The sequence below is a fragment of the Nansenia antarctica genome (assembly GCF_963989245.1).
Source record: "Nansenia antarctica genome assembly, chromosome: 16".
Taxonomy (NCBI): Eukaryota; Metazoa; Chordata; class Actinopteri; order Argentiniformes; family Microstomatidae; genus Nansenia; species Nansenia antarctica.
In genome coordinates this window covers 9,181,066-9,194,466 of record NC_137686.1, presented here as the reverse complement: position 1 = coordinate 9,194,466, position 13,401 = coordinate 9,181,066, and positions in this window count along the sequence as shown.

Here is a 13,401-nt window from a genome sequence, read left to right as displayed (position 1 = left end):
TTAAATTAGCCTAAGTAAAACATAAATAAAATCAGTTGCAATATGTTCTCAAGGCTCTTTCAGTAATAAATTGAAAACGTTTTTTTTTTTGCCTTCTTTTTTTTAAACAGGTAAACAGCAAAATCAAAATTTCTTTCAAAGCTCAATGGCAAGAAAAATGCCAAAATGAAACAGCATGCATTAAAAACAAATCAGTGTGCTGCTCCAATGACTGTCTTTTATAATAACATTAGAAAAGTTAGGGCAAGGATAGAACCGGTCCTAACACTGACTGTAGGAGCCAAAATGATTATTTTTATGTTTGTATTGTCTCATATACTTTTTGAAGTTTGAGTCAACCCCATCTAGTGGCCGGAGTGGGATTTAAATAGGCAGGTGATTCACCTGGACTCGGGTGTGGCCGGAGCAGGAAGACACAGGTCTGTGACCTCACTTCCTTTTTTACCAATATGCTATAGAGAATGCTCCTATTTTGTTTGACACTTATCTTTGATTATCTTTGCAATCCTTATTTGTATTTATACTCTGAACATTTAAGTTTTGTATTCATGTATTAGTTGTAATAGATATTGCTTTATTTTTGGAAAACAACTTCTGTGGACTCTTTATTTTTGAGGAGAAGGAGAGTCAGACACTTTTGCTCCGCCACCATAGTGGCTATCCATAGGAAAACAACTGATTTTCACAGTGCCTTCTTAAGTTATATTCTTTCATAACAGACACGCTGTCTCCACACACAAGACACACAGGCTTTCCTTTGACTTCTTTTCTTACTTTTTCCCTCCCACCTGATTGAAACCCCCTGTTTTCTGTTTTCAGCGTCTGCCTTTCACTGTGCTGCTGCTCTGCTCATGACGAGTACTGAAGTGAAGAGAAGACGCGGGGTCGCGCTCGCTCGCGGGCACTCGGTACGCGCCAATGCACTCGCAGTGCATCTTGGGACGTGTAGTATTATGGTGCTAAGGGCACAGAATACTGCGGGCCTGTTTTAATAGTAATTAAATATCATCCCGCGGGCAAGAGAGAACTCATTCACGGGCCTGATCTGGCTTTGACACGTGCTGTAAAGCATCTAACATGTTGTGTTCCACAATTCATGTTAAAACCGAGCTCAAGAGAGACGAGTAGGCCTACAGTCTCCCCAGAGAGAGCCTTGGTACAGAGAGGTTAGCCTACAGAGAGGTTAGCCTACAGCAGGGTTAGCCTACAGAGAGGTTAGTCTACAGAGAGGTTAGCCTACAGAGAGGTTAGCCTACAGAGAGGTTAGCCTACAGAGAGGTTAGTCTACAGAGAGGTTAGCCTACAGAGAGGTTAGCCTACAGAGAGGTTAGTCTACAGAGAGGTTAGCCTACAGAGAGGTTAGCCTACAGAGAGGTTAGCCTACAGCAGGGTTAGCCTACAGAGAGGTTAGTCTACAGAGAGGTTAGCCTACAGAGAGGTTAGCCTACAGCGAGGTTAGCCTACAGAGAGGTTAGTCTACAGAGAGGTTAGCCTACAGAGAGGTTAGCCTACAGAGAGGTTACCCTACAGAGAGGTTACCCTACAGAGAGGTTAGCCTACAGCGAGGTTAGCATACAGCGAGGATTGCTGTCTCCTCCTCTCTCTCTCAACAAACGCAGCAGACAGACCCCAATGTGACGCTCTGAGCCTGCTCAGCCTTTTTAAATTAATTTAGCCTTTCAGAATGGCATATTATGCAAATTAGTTGATTATGTCATCTAGCTACTTCTAGCTACTTTTGGGAGAGCCACTTCCATGGAGTACTTCCATTACATTGGAGTTGGCAACACTGCTGGTGACTTTCCAAACCCCCGTTGCGACTTAACTAGTCAAAAGCGACCAGCGACAAATGTAGCTACTTTTTCTGGTCATTTGGGGAATTACTGTAAAGTATCTAACATAATGTCGCGTAGAAAAGACGCCACCTTTCATAAGATAGTACCAGGTAACAGTAACAGATACCAGTGTCTACCACAGGCATATGTGGAGGTATAACTCAAGAAAGTTATCTTTTTTTGCCGGTGGCATCCTGAAAGGAAAAACTTAAAAACATATCAGTATACATACAGTACATACTGATACATACATACATAAGAACGTGTCGTTGTAAGGCGATCAACTTCTCCAGAATTGAGTTAATTGAGTCGTCAAGCGAGTTCGTTTAATCTCAACGAGACGTCCTTGATATAACTGCTTAAGATAAAATGATCCAATCAAATATTAGGCACCACTACTGAACTGTTCTTTAAGAGAATATTTATTCAAGCACATCAGCAAGCAATAATAGTTCATTTCCATGGAAAAGCGGAATGGCCTTTGCGGCATTTGCAGCGTCCTACGGATTTCGTCATGTCACAAGCAGCCCGAAATATCCTCAAAGTAATGGGGAAGCAGAACGGGCTGTCAAGACAGTAAAAGGTCTTCTGAAGAAGGCAGCCGACCCATACCGCGCTCTGCTGGCGTACAGAGCCACCCCGTTGCATAACGGATACAGTCCAGCTCAACTTCTGATGGGGAGGAGACTCCGAACGACGGTGCCTGGGTCATTGTTTTTATACGGTGCCTTTTGGACTTCATAACTTGTGAAAAATAAATGATTGATTTACCTATATGTTAATGTTCTATTATATAAAGGACATATCTAACTTGCTGAAAAACATAGTGGTCGAGCTCAGGCACCTAAATTGTATTATATTTAGATATATTAACAACATGTGTCACATGGAATATGTCCACCCTGTTATGGACATAGACATAATTGTTTCATTGTGTTTTCAGTGCGTGATTGCTATTAAAATACCTTTTTTATAGGAATTGTATGTCCCTCACTCTAATCACATATTTTTTTTTACAATGAAATTATTTTTAACAGCATATATTGAGAAAAACAAGTGCACATTATGAGAAAGGGACATATTCTTCTACTTTCTTTCTTAATTAAAGTGAATTATGATAAGAATTACTCAAAGTTTTTAACATGTGTAATCAACCCATTCCATATCTTTATGTAACTATAAATATACACTTGCTATTTGGTAATTTAATTAAACTATGAGATAAAAATACGAACATAACAGGGTGGACAGAGGTCTAACAGGGTGGACACAGTAGCATAACAGGGTGGACAAAACAAACAAATTCCAAAACCCCAATGTGATTTAATGAATTTTATTAATTCTAACATGAATACAATTGGTTTATAATGGACCAAGGAAGAACTGGAAGAACACAAAAAGGAAAATAACTGTGTTTGTGTGTGTGTGTGTATTTCATATATCACAATGAGATACAGTCTGTACATTTTGGGGGATCCCACCAACAAGCAACACTGTACACTGGTGTACTGTACACTGGTGTACTGTACACCACTGTTGGATCTGCTGTCATCAAGGCCATGCGTACCTCAGCAAACAGACACAGACAGATATGGACACAGAATGCAGTCTGCAGCCGATACACCTTTAGGAAATGCATCAAACATTTACGTGTTACGTGTGTTGTCCAACTCTCAGTCACCTTAGTGTGTGTGAGTGTTATGAGAATAGGAGCTCGAGACTGTCCTGGGAGGAGGAAGCGTCTCGGTTGCCTAGCAACCAGACTCTCAACAGCAGCAGGCGCTTTCCTAAAGCTGAACTTCTCAAGCAAACAAACAAACTAACTCCACACTTCGTGGACAAGGGAACTATTTTCTCAAATGTTATAGCTGACATACAAGACAATAGTTTAACAAAGAATAAGCAACATTTCTATTCTACATTTTCATCTCGCCCTCACGGAGGCACCTGGAGCCTCTCCTGGAGATGGTGAAGACCAAGTTCCCTAAGGTGGAAAGGCTTCACTTCTTCAGTGATGGCCCAGCAACACAGTACAAACAGAAGGGCAACTTCTACCTCCTGTCCACTTTGTCATTCAGGCATGGTTTTAAAGACCTGTCTTGGAACTTCTTTGAGGCCAGCCATGGCAAAGGAGCTCCAGATGGCATCGGAGGGACACGATCTCAGATAGCTGATCTCGCCGAAGATTGGTCTGACGAAAATGTTGAAAATGAGTTTACCGAGCAAGACTCCGAATTGGACAAAATCAAACGATTTGAGTGCAAATGCAAGCTTACACGCACAGACAATGCTCTACCGAGAATCTCTTGCAGCAAAAGACTGTCTTCTGAACTGATCTACGAGACGCGGTTGAATACAGCATCTTTAAATCCAGAGAACATATATCAGTATGTTGCAGCAGGGCCGGTTCTAGCAATGGGCTGTCTGCAGCGTCTCCTGACATGAGTCGTGCCCACCCTATCAAAAATTATGAGAAAACAATATTAATGAGAATTATTATTATCTTTATTTTTTTTACAAATACTTTCTCCCAATATTACTTTTTTCGGGGGGGCCGAGAACCAATGCCCAACATTGAGGGAACCCTATTTATAGTCTTCACCAATTAGAAAAATATCACAGAAAATACCGGTACCGTTTCTAACTTCTGATTGGGTGGGCAGACTAGCCCGCCTCCTCCAACATCTCCCACTGCCCACCCCCTCTTCTTTCTGTCATAAACACAGCGCTCTGAAGCAGACAACCCATAGACTGGTTGGCGACTTTGTCGCTATATCTGGCGACTTTCCAGACCCCCATGGCGACTTAATTAGTCAAAAGCGACCAGCGACAAATCTAGCTACTTTTTCTGGTTATTTGGGGAATTACTGTAAAGCAGACAACCCGTAGACTGGTTGGCGACTTTGTCGCTATATCTGGCGACTTTCCAGACCCCCATGGCAACTTAATTAGTCAAAAGCGACCAGCGACAAATCTAGCTACTTTTTCTGGTCATTTGGGGAATTACTGTAAAGCAGTCATGTCAAAGTCAAATACACAGGGGGACAAAAAAAAAAAAAGTTTATTAAAACTCGCAATTATTGCACATATTGAACCAATACCAATAACACAGCCTATATTGCACTTAACATTAATCATTAAATTAGCCTAAGTAAAACATAAATAAAATCAGTTGCACATTTTTTTTCTCAAGGCTCTTTCAGTAATAAATTGAAAACGTTTTTTTTTTTGCCTTTTTTTTTTAACAGGTAAACAGCAAAATCAAAATGTCTTTCAAAGCTCAATGGCAAGATAAATGCAAAAATGAAACAGCATGCATTAAAAACAAATCAGTGTGCTGCTCTGATCCTCACCAATGACAATAATAAAATTAGAAAAGTTAGTGCAAACTTGCTGACATACTCGGCGTTTCATTAGAGCAAAAGGCAGGGCTCGACATTGCGACTGTTTTGGTCGCATTTGCGAGTGAATATATTTCTGTGCGACTTGGAAATACATTCAATAGCACCAGTGGACTAAAAGACTGAACTACTCTCATGCGCAGTGTACATACAACTCTTCTACCTTCTGTAGCCTTTGGTCTGTGTTCATATTCTTGTATTTGTCTTTCTGTGCGTCTGTGTGTTTCGTTGATGTTTCACAGTGCCTTCTTAAGTTATATTCTTTCATAACAGATACGCTGTCTCCACACACAAGACACATAGGCTTTCCTTTGACTTCTTTTCTTACTTTTTGCCTCCCACCTGTCTTGAAAGCCCCTGTCTGTTTTCAGCGTCTACCTTTCACTGTGCTGCTGCTGCTCATGACGAGTACTGAAGTGAAGAGAAGACGCGGGGTCGCGCTCGCTCGCGGGCACTCGGTACGCGCCAATGCACTCGCAGTGCATCTTGGGACTTGTAGAATTATGGTGCTAAGGGCACATAATACTGCGGGCCGGTTTTAATAGTAATTAAATATCATCCCGCGGGCAAGAGAGAACTCATTCACAGGCCTGATCTGGCTTTGACACATGTGCTGTAAAGCATCTAACATGTCCTGTGTTCCACAATTCATGTTAAAACCGAGCTCAAGAGAGACGAGTAGGCCTACAGTCTCCCCAGAGAGAGCCTTGGTACAGAGAGGTTAGCCTACAGAGAGGTTAGCCTACAGAGAGGTTAGCCTACAGAGAGGTTAGCCTACAGAGAGGTTAGTCTACAGAGAGATTAGCCTACAGAGAGGTTAGTCTACAGAGAGGTTAGCCTACAGAGAGGTTAGCATACAGAGAGATTAGCCTACAGAGAGGTTAGCCTACAGAGAGGTTAGCCTACAGAGAGATTAGCCTACAGAGAGGTTAGCCTACAGAGAGGTTAGCCTACAGAGAGGTTAGTCTACAGAGAGATTAGCTTACAGCGAGGTTAGCCTACAGCAGGGTTAGCCTACAGAGAGGTTAGCCTACAGAGAGGTCCCCGACCTCTGGAGGAAGACATTTGAGCTGGTTGTTGGCCAGCCTCAGGTGCCGTAGAGACCTCAGTCTGCCGATCTCAGGACAGATGACCTGCAGAGCGTTGTCACTCAGGTCCAATGACTGGAGCTTGGCCAGGTTTCCTACAGCTTCAGGAATGATGGCTATGTTTTTGGAGTGTAGATACAGCTCAATCAAGTTTGGGAGCTTCTGTGCAAGATTGTCAGGCAGAGTTGTGAGTGAGTTCATCTCCATGTAGAGCCTTTCCAAGAACTGCAGACCCTCATCCTTCAGGAGTTCTACAGGGAAGTTGTTGAGGTTCCTGTAGTTAAGGAACAGGTTCTTGTGGCGTTCCTGTTTGGCCATACATATCGCCTCATGGAGTTCTGAGGCCATTTCTATGGAGAAGCCCCTTACCAAGGGGGGTTTCTCTGTCACTCTGCCTTCTATACCATTGTTGCCCCCTGTAGGTGCTGAGGTGATGACAGGTGCGTGTGTGTCCATGTCTTTGATGAAGTCGTGGGTCATTCTCTCCAGCTCCTCCACTTCCCTCATGGAGAGAGGCACCCCCCCGCCGGGGATACGGAACGGGCCCGAGGGTGAGGGCTTTGATGACGGGGGAGATTTCATTGGCTGGCTGAAAGAAGAGGGTGGTGATGTCATCGCCTTGGGCTGAGGAGGGGCCACAGGAGTAGGAGGGGCCACAGCAGCAGGAGGGGGTGGGTTCACATTCTCCGGTCTGCCAATGGGAGAAGAGCCCTTTGTGTGATTGAAGGCTGGGGGAGCCACTGTGGTGGTTGGAGGGGCGAGGGGAGGAGGGGGGGGGGGAGGGGTAGGTGGCAGCGGAAGGTTTAGGGGCGACGCCAAACGGAGCAGGGGTGTGGTTCTGGTTCTGGTTCTGCTTCGGTGCCACGGTGGGCGCCGTGGTGACCGCTCGGACCCCGAAACTGGTCCCACTTGGACTGACGGGGGGGAGACCGCCCTTAGGGGCCACGGCCGGGCCCTTAGCGGGCTGCTGCGCGACAAGGGCCGGAGCGGATGCTGCAGGGTTGTGGTTGGCCTGTCGGTTTGTGGCTCTGGCTTTGAGCTCCTCTGCCCGGGGGGGGGGGCTTGTCTCCCATCTCTGGGGGTGGGAGGAAGGAGAGGGCAGGCTTTGGGGCGGTGGGGGGAGGGCCAGGGGGCTTGGGGGCAGGTGCTGCCGAGTGCTGATTGGGTAACTGAATGAACGACGATCATGGACGGTTGGAAGGTTTGAACATGAACATGCGGCTCGCGAGTCCTTCTCCTGGACGGTTGGAAGGTTTGAACATCTTTGAACTTCTCATGGACGGTTGGAAGGTTTGAACATGAACATGCGGCTCGCAAGTCCTTCTCCTGATATTTGCTTTGTATGCTCGGCCGTCTCTACCATGGATGTGCTCCGGTAGTGGGTTCTAGTCGCCCGCACTCTGCCACCATATGTGGTGACCACCACGTAGGACCAGGTATGATGAGCACAACAAGGTAGGAACAGACACCGACGACAGGGAGCAGTTTAGCCTTGACGGCACATTTACTAAAGAATAAGCAATACAGGGAAATAAAAATCCAACTCAGGTCTCTGCCGGGCCCTTTAAGGGTCCAGGGAATATAAGTCACAAAAGGCCTCTGTGCCTTGGAGGCGTGTGGGGTGGGTCCATGACCAGGGGCGGCTCCGTGGGTACGGATCACAGGGGGCTTCCACTCTATGGGCTGTGGGGGGCTCTTTCCCCCTTCTCTCCAAGGCCTAGGCCCAGGCCGGCCTGGCAACAGACAAACACAAGTTAAAATATTTTACTATGGAATTGCTGTGCCGGAAACCTCGAATTCGAAGTGGTCAGTTTATGAAAATAATACCATAGAATACTAAATAAAATATTAAAATAATAGCCCCGTAGCGTTTGCCGCCATATTGTGACACCACCCCCCCCCCCCCCAAAGTCCAATCAAAAATGAATACATATTAGCATCATAAAACAGCAATTTGGAGAAATGCAACAACAGCACACTTAAAAAAAACTAACAATGTTAGTTGTAATGTACAGTTCTGCATCCTACTGTTTGTTCTGCATCGGACATGTGTGAAATTGCTGCTGTTCCGTAGCAGTCTGTTTGTATTCTCTGATGTTGTCTGAGTTTGTTTAACACTCAGAAACAGCATTTTTATTCACATTCACATGGCTTTTCTGCTCTCTGGTAAACTAATGATAATGATATTCCAACTGCCCAGTTAAATCCAATCTATTATTTGGCATTCAGTGACATGCTTTTTAAATTATATAACACAGAATATTAGTCAACATTAATATTTAGGGAAGAAAATAAGCCTACTTTTTTTGATGGGGGGGGCGGTAAGAGGCCTGGATAATGGACAGGGGGGCGCTGGCCCAAAAAAGGTTGAGAACCACTGGTCTAACCTGAACTGTGAAGTGTGCACTCGGGGAACGTTTGTACAGAGCTTCAACAGGAAGCCTGATAGAAGGGCCAAAAATGCTCTAGAGTTGGTGCACACAGACCTAGCGGGTCCAATTGACCCAGTGTCCATAGATGGACATAGATTTGCACTTTCGTTCACAGATGACTATACTAGTACTGTGTTTTTCTACTTTCTTAAGCACAAGAGTGATACTGTACAGGCGACAGAGCAGTTCATAGCTGACACCGCCGCGTATGGTAGGATCAGAGGAGGACTGTGATGTGCCACAAAGGGCCAGCACGACTAAGCAAAGGGACGTGAGTCCAAAGACTGCTCAAGAGCATATTCCTGTGACCAGGCCCGAACAGGTGCAGACTAGGGAGAAACAGGAGTCTCCACGCTATCCTCCCAGGGAGAGGAAGAGACCAGATTATTTTGGGGACCGTGTATATGAAGTAGGAAGTCAGGACCAGGCACAGGTAAGCCCGGATTATCCATATATTGCATCGGGTGAACGCCCTGGGGCACCAGCCAATGGGGGGGCACCAAATTATTCGGACAATGAATAGACCTTTAAAATATTTTGGGCACATTTTTAAAATATAGGCTATATTTACTGGAATACATCCACACAGGTACAAAACTAACGGTTATATTTAGGCTATCATGTATAAAAAGATAAATAATTGCGAGTGCCCCCCCCCAAGTCACAGACAAGTGCCCCCCCCCCCCCCAATCACAGACAGGTGCGCGATGACGCAGTGACGCCAAACTATCAACTAAGAAATCAAAATGGACAGGTTGCTGTCCTGTCTTGTTCAGCGCATTGATGCATACAGGGCCCTGAATGGACTATTTGGCGTTTTGTTTGATTCCGACATGGACCGCGATTCTGTGCGTAAACGCGCTGCTGCGCTCTCCTCCACATATCCAGATGACCTGGACAAAAACTTTGGAGATGAACTTATTCAGTTCAAGGATTTTGTGCGGGAGGAGACAACCCGTTCACCAGAGGAGATGCTTCAAATCCTGAGAATAAATGGACTACAGACGACGTTCCCATGTGTGTTTGTCGCACTGAGGCTCTTCCTTACCCTGCCAGTTACCAACTGCGAGGGCGAGAGATCCTTCTCCCAACTCAAACGAGTGAAGAATGAACTCAGAACCACTATAGGACAGAAGCGTCTGTCTGCACTTTCCCTGCTGGCAATTGAATCCGAGTTGGTCAAAGAGATGGACTTTGAGGATTTAGTCAACGACTTTGCCTGCGGAAAATCAAGAAAAAATAAGTTCTGCTAAAGGTAAGGCTTACTTATGATTATTTGGGGCTAATATGACGCTGTGGCTGATTTGGGCCTGTGTGATGCAGAGCGGCAAAGAGAGAGGCGCTGTTTATTTCCATTTTTGGACTTGGTTGGTATTGAGCTTGTTTTATTGTAGTATACAGTATGTGCATTTTCCCCCTTTGTTATGGTTTTGCATGTAGTCTCAGGCCATTTATGATGGAAATAATTAGCCTATATTTAGAAAGTCGTGTTGCATTGGGATGTGAGTTGCATTCAGATTTGAGCATCAGTGTCAAGGCTATACTACGGCATTAGGCCCAACTGGGATGAGCCTGTACTGTAGTAATATGCTCTTGTAAATCTATGGTTTTGTAACCATAGTAAATATCAAATTTTCACTTGCAAAGTAAAAAAAAAAAGAAAGAAAAAAGTGTGTGTGTTGGGGGGGGGGGGGGGGGGCACACATAAAGTCTGGTCACCCTAGGGCACCCTAGGGGGTTAATCCGGGCCTGGGCACAGGTAAACATTGATTACTGCTACAAAATGTTGTGTAACGTACCTACTAGTACTGTGTTTTTCTACTTTCTTAAGCACAAGAGTGATACTGTACAGGCGACAGAGCAGTTCATAGCTGACACCGCCGCGTATGGTAGGATCAGACGTATCAGGTCAGATAATGGTACTGAATTTACAGGGAAAGAGTACCAAGGGCTACTGAGAAGAAATGGTATCAGACATGAGACATCATCTCCATATTCACCACATCAGAATGGCACTGCAGAACGCCAGTTTAGGACTCTCTTTGACATGGCTCGATGCATGTTATTAGAGAGCAAGCTACCCAAGGTGTTATGGCCTTATGCAGTACAGACTGCATCTGTAGTGAGAAATAGGTGTTTTAACAATCGCACAAAACAGACACCTTACATGATGCTGACAGGGAGACGTCCCAATATGTCTAGGATGCAGAAGTTTGGAACGGTGTGTTATGCCTACAAACAGGATAAGAAAAAGCTAGACCCAAGGAGTGAGAAGGGCTTCTTTGTAGGGCATGACAAGAAAAGCCCAGCTTACCTGGTTTTCTATCCTGACAGTGGAAAGGTGAGGAAGCACAGACTGGTCAGATTTATGCCAAAGACGATGGGTGAGCAGCAGACACAGACTGAGATATCAATAGATGATGAGGACTGTGATGTGCCACAAAGGGCCAGCACGACTAAGCAAAGGGACGTGAGTCCAAAGACTGCTCAAGAGCATATTCCTGTGACCAGGCCCGAACAGGTGCAGACTAGGGAGAAACAGGTGTCTCCACGCTATCCTCCCAGGGAGAGGAAGAGACCAGATTATTTTGGGGACCGTGTATATGAAGTAGGAAGTCAGGACCAGGCACAGGTAAACATTGATTACTGCTACAAAATGTTGTGTAACGTACCTTTGACCTACAGTGATGCAGTGAAGTCACCCAAGTCTAGAGAATGGGTCAGTGCTATGGACGACAAAATGCAATCATTGAGAGAGAATGGTACGTTTACTTTGACTAACTTACCCCAGGGCAAAGTTGCAGTGGGGGGTAGATGGGTGTATACAATCAAGAAAAATGCAGATGGTTCAGAAAAATACAAAGCACGATATGTTGCAAAAGGCTACAGTCAGAGAAGGGGTGTTGACTATGAAGAGACCTTTTCTCCCACAGCCGATTTAACCAGTGTTCGAGTGTTGATGCAAAAAGCAGCACAGGATAATTTGATTTTACATCAAATGGATGTCAAAACTGCCTATCTTCATGCACCGATAGATTGTGAGATATACATGGAACAGCCAGAGGGTTATGAGCAGACATCTGGCACAGAGACAGTGGTGTGTAAACTAGAGAAGTCACTGTATGGTCTAAAACAGTCTGGCCGAAATTGGAACCATTTATTACATGACTATCTAATGGTGAATGAGTTTGTGCAAAACCCTGCAGATCATTGTGTATATACTAAAGAAACGGAACATGAGAAAGTGATCATGATTATATGGGTCGATGATTTGGTTATTGCTGCCAGTAATAAGAATGCACTGAATGTTGTAAAAGAGATGCTCTCAAAGAAATTTCAGATGAAAGATATGGGCAAATTGACACATTTCCTGGGAATCGATTTTGAACAGTGTGATGGATGTGTAACAATGTCACAAAAGCAGTGTGTAAAGAACATGCTAGAGAGGTTTGACATGCAGAACTGTAAACCCAGATCGACGCCTTGTGAGCAGACACTCAATTACACTGAAGGGGCAGGATTATGAGTGATGTCACTCGGTACAGAGAGGTGGTCGGTAGCCTCATCTACCTGACTATGTGTACTAGGCCAGATCTTTGTTTCATAGTGAGTAAACTGTCCCAGTATTTTACCAAACCAACCGAGTAGAGGAGCATTGGGCCACTGCCAAACATGTATTGAGGTTCTTAAAGGCCCGCCACAGGCTCAGTTTCTTCCCCTCAGCCGCCAGGCTGCTAAATGACTCTGGCTTCCCCCTCCCCCCGACCCCAGGACTGAACATGCACTGGACCTTGAATAACTCTGCACTGCACTATATACAGCACTATCCATGTACTGTCTGTCCTGTGTTGTCCTGTTTTTGCATTTGTATTTGTACTTGTTTTGTTCATGTGTATATGTGAAAAAAGCATAAATGCACCTTCTGTAAATGCCAAAACAAATTCCTATATGTGTCAAGCATAATGGCAATAAACGTTATCTGAATCTGAATACACGTGAACGCGCAAAACGGAGATTAGGGGTGAAAACGGAGCCAGAGTGGTGAATTGGGATTCACCCAATGAGTCAATAATACTACAATATTGTATTGTAAACCTTTTCTGTCTGGGAGCTGGTCAAAGGAAACTTCTGGTGCCCAATTATTCGTTCCCTGCCCCCAATATTTGAAACGCATTGGAGTGGTGTGAGCAGGGGCATGAATATAACCAAACACACTAATGAATTGATATAATTGGGCATGAGGAGTTGTATATTATTATCTATATTCTCCAGTCCTTTCCATGAAAGAAAGTGAATAATAAACGAGCGCTCACAGTGACAGAGAGGCTCATGGGAAATGATGTTTCACGGAATGCAGCATTTCGATTGGCCATAAGGTGAACTTTCACTCACCACGTGGTTTAAAAACACGCATAGCAATGGCGCTCGAAATCTGTCAGTGATCAACTTTTAGAGTTTATTTAAAGTTTTATCTCATGCCTTTTAGTCGTGCCGTGTCTATTTTGGAGTTACGTGTCGCTGTCTGTGAAATCAGCAGATAGGCGAGTATTGTGGCGCGATTGTGTTGTCATTAGCGGCGTGATTCATAAGATTTCCGCATGTCTGTCTGCCCATCATCCTGTCTTTCAGAATGCCTGTTGCCTGC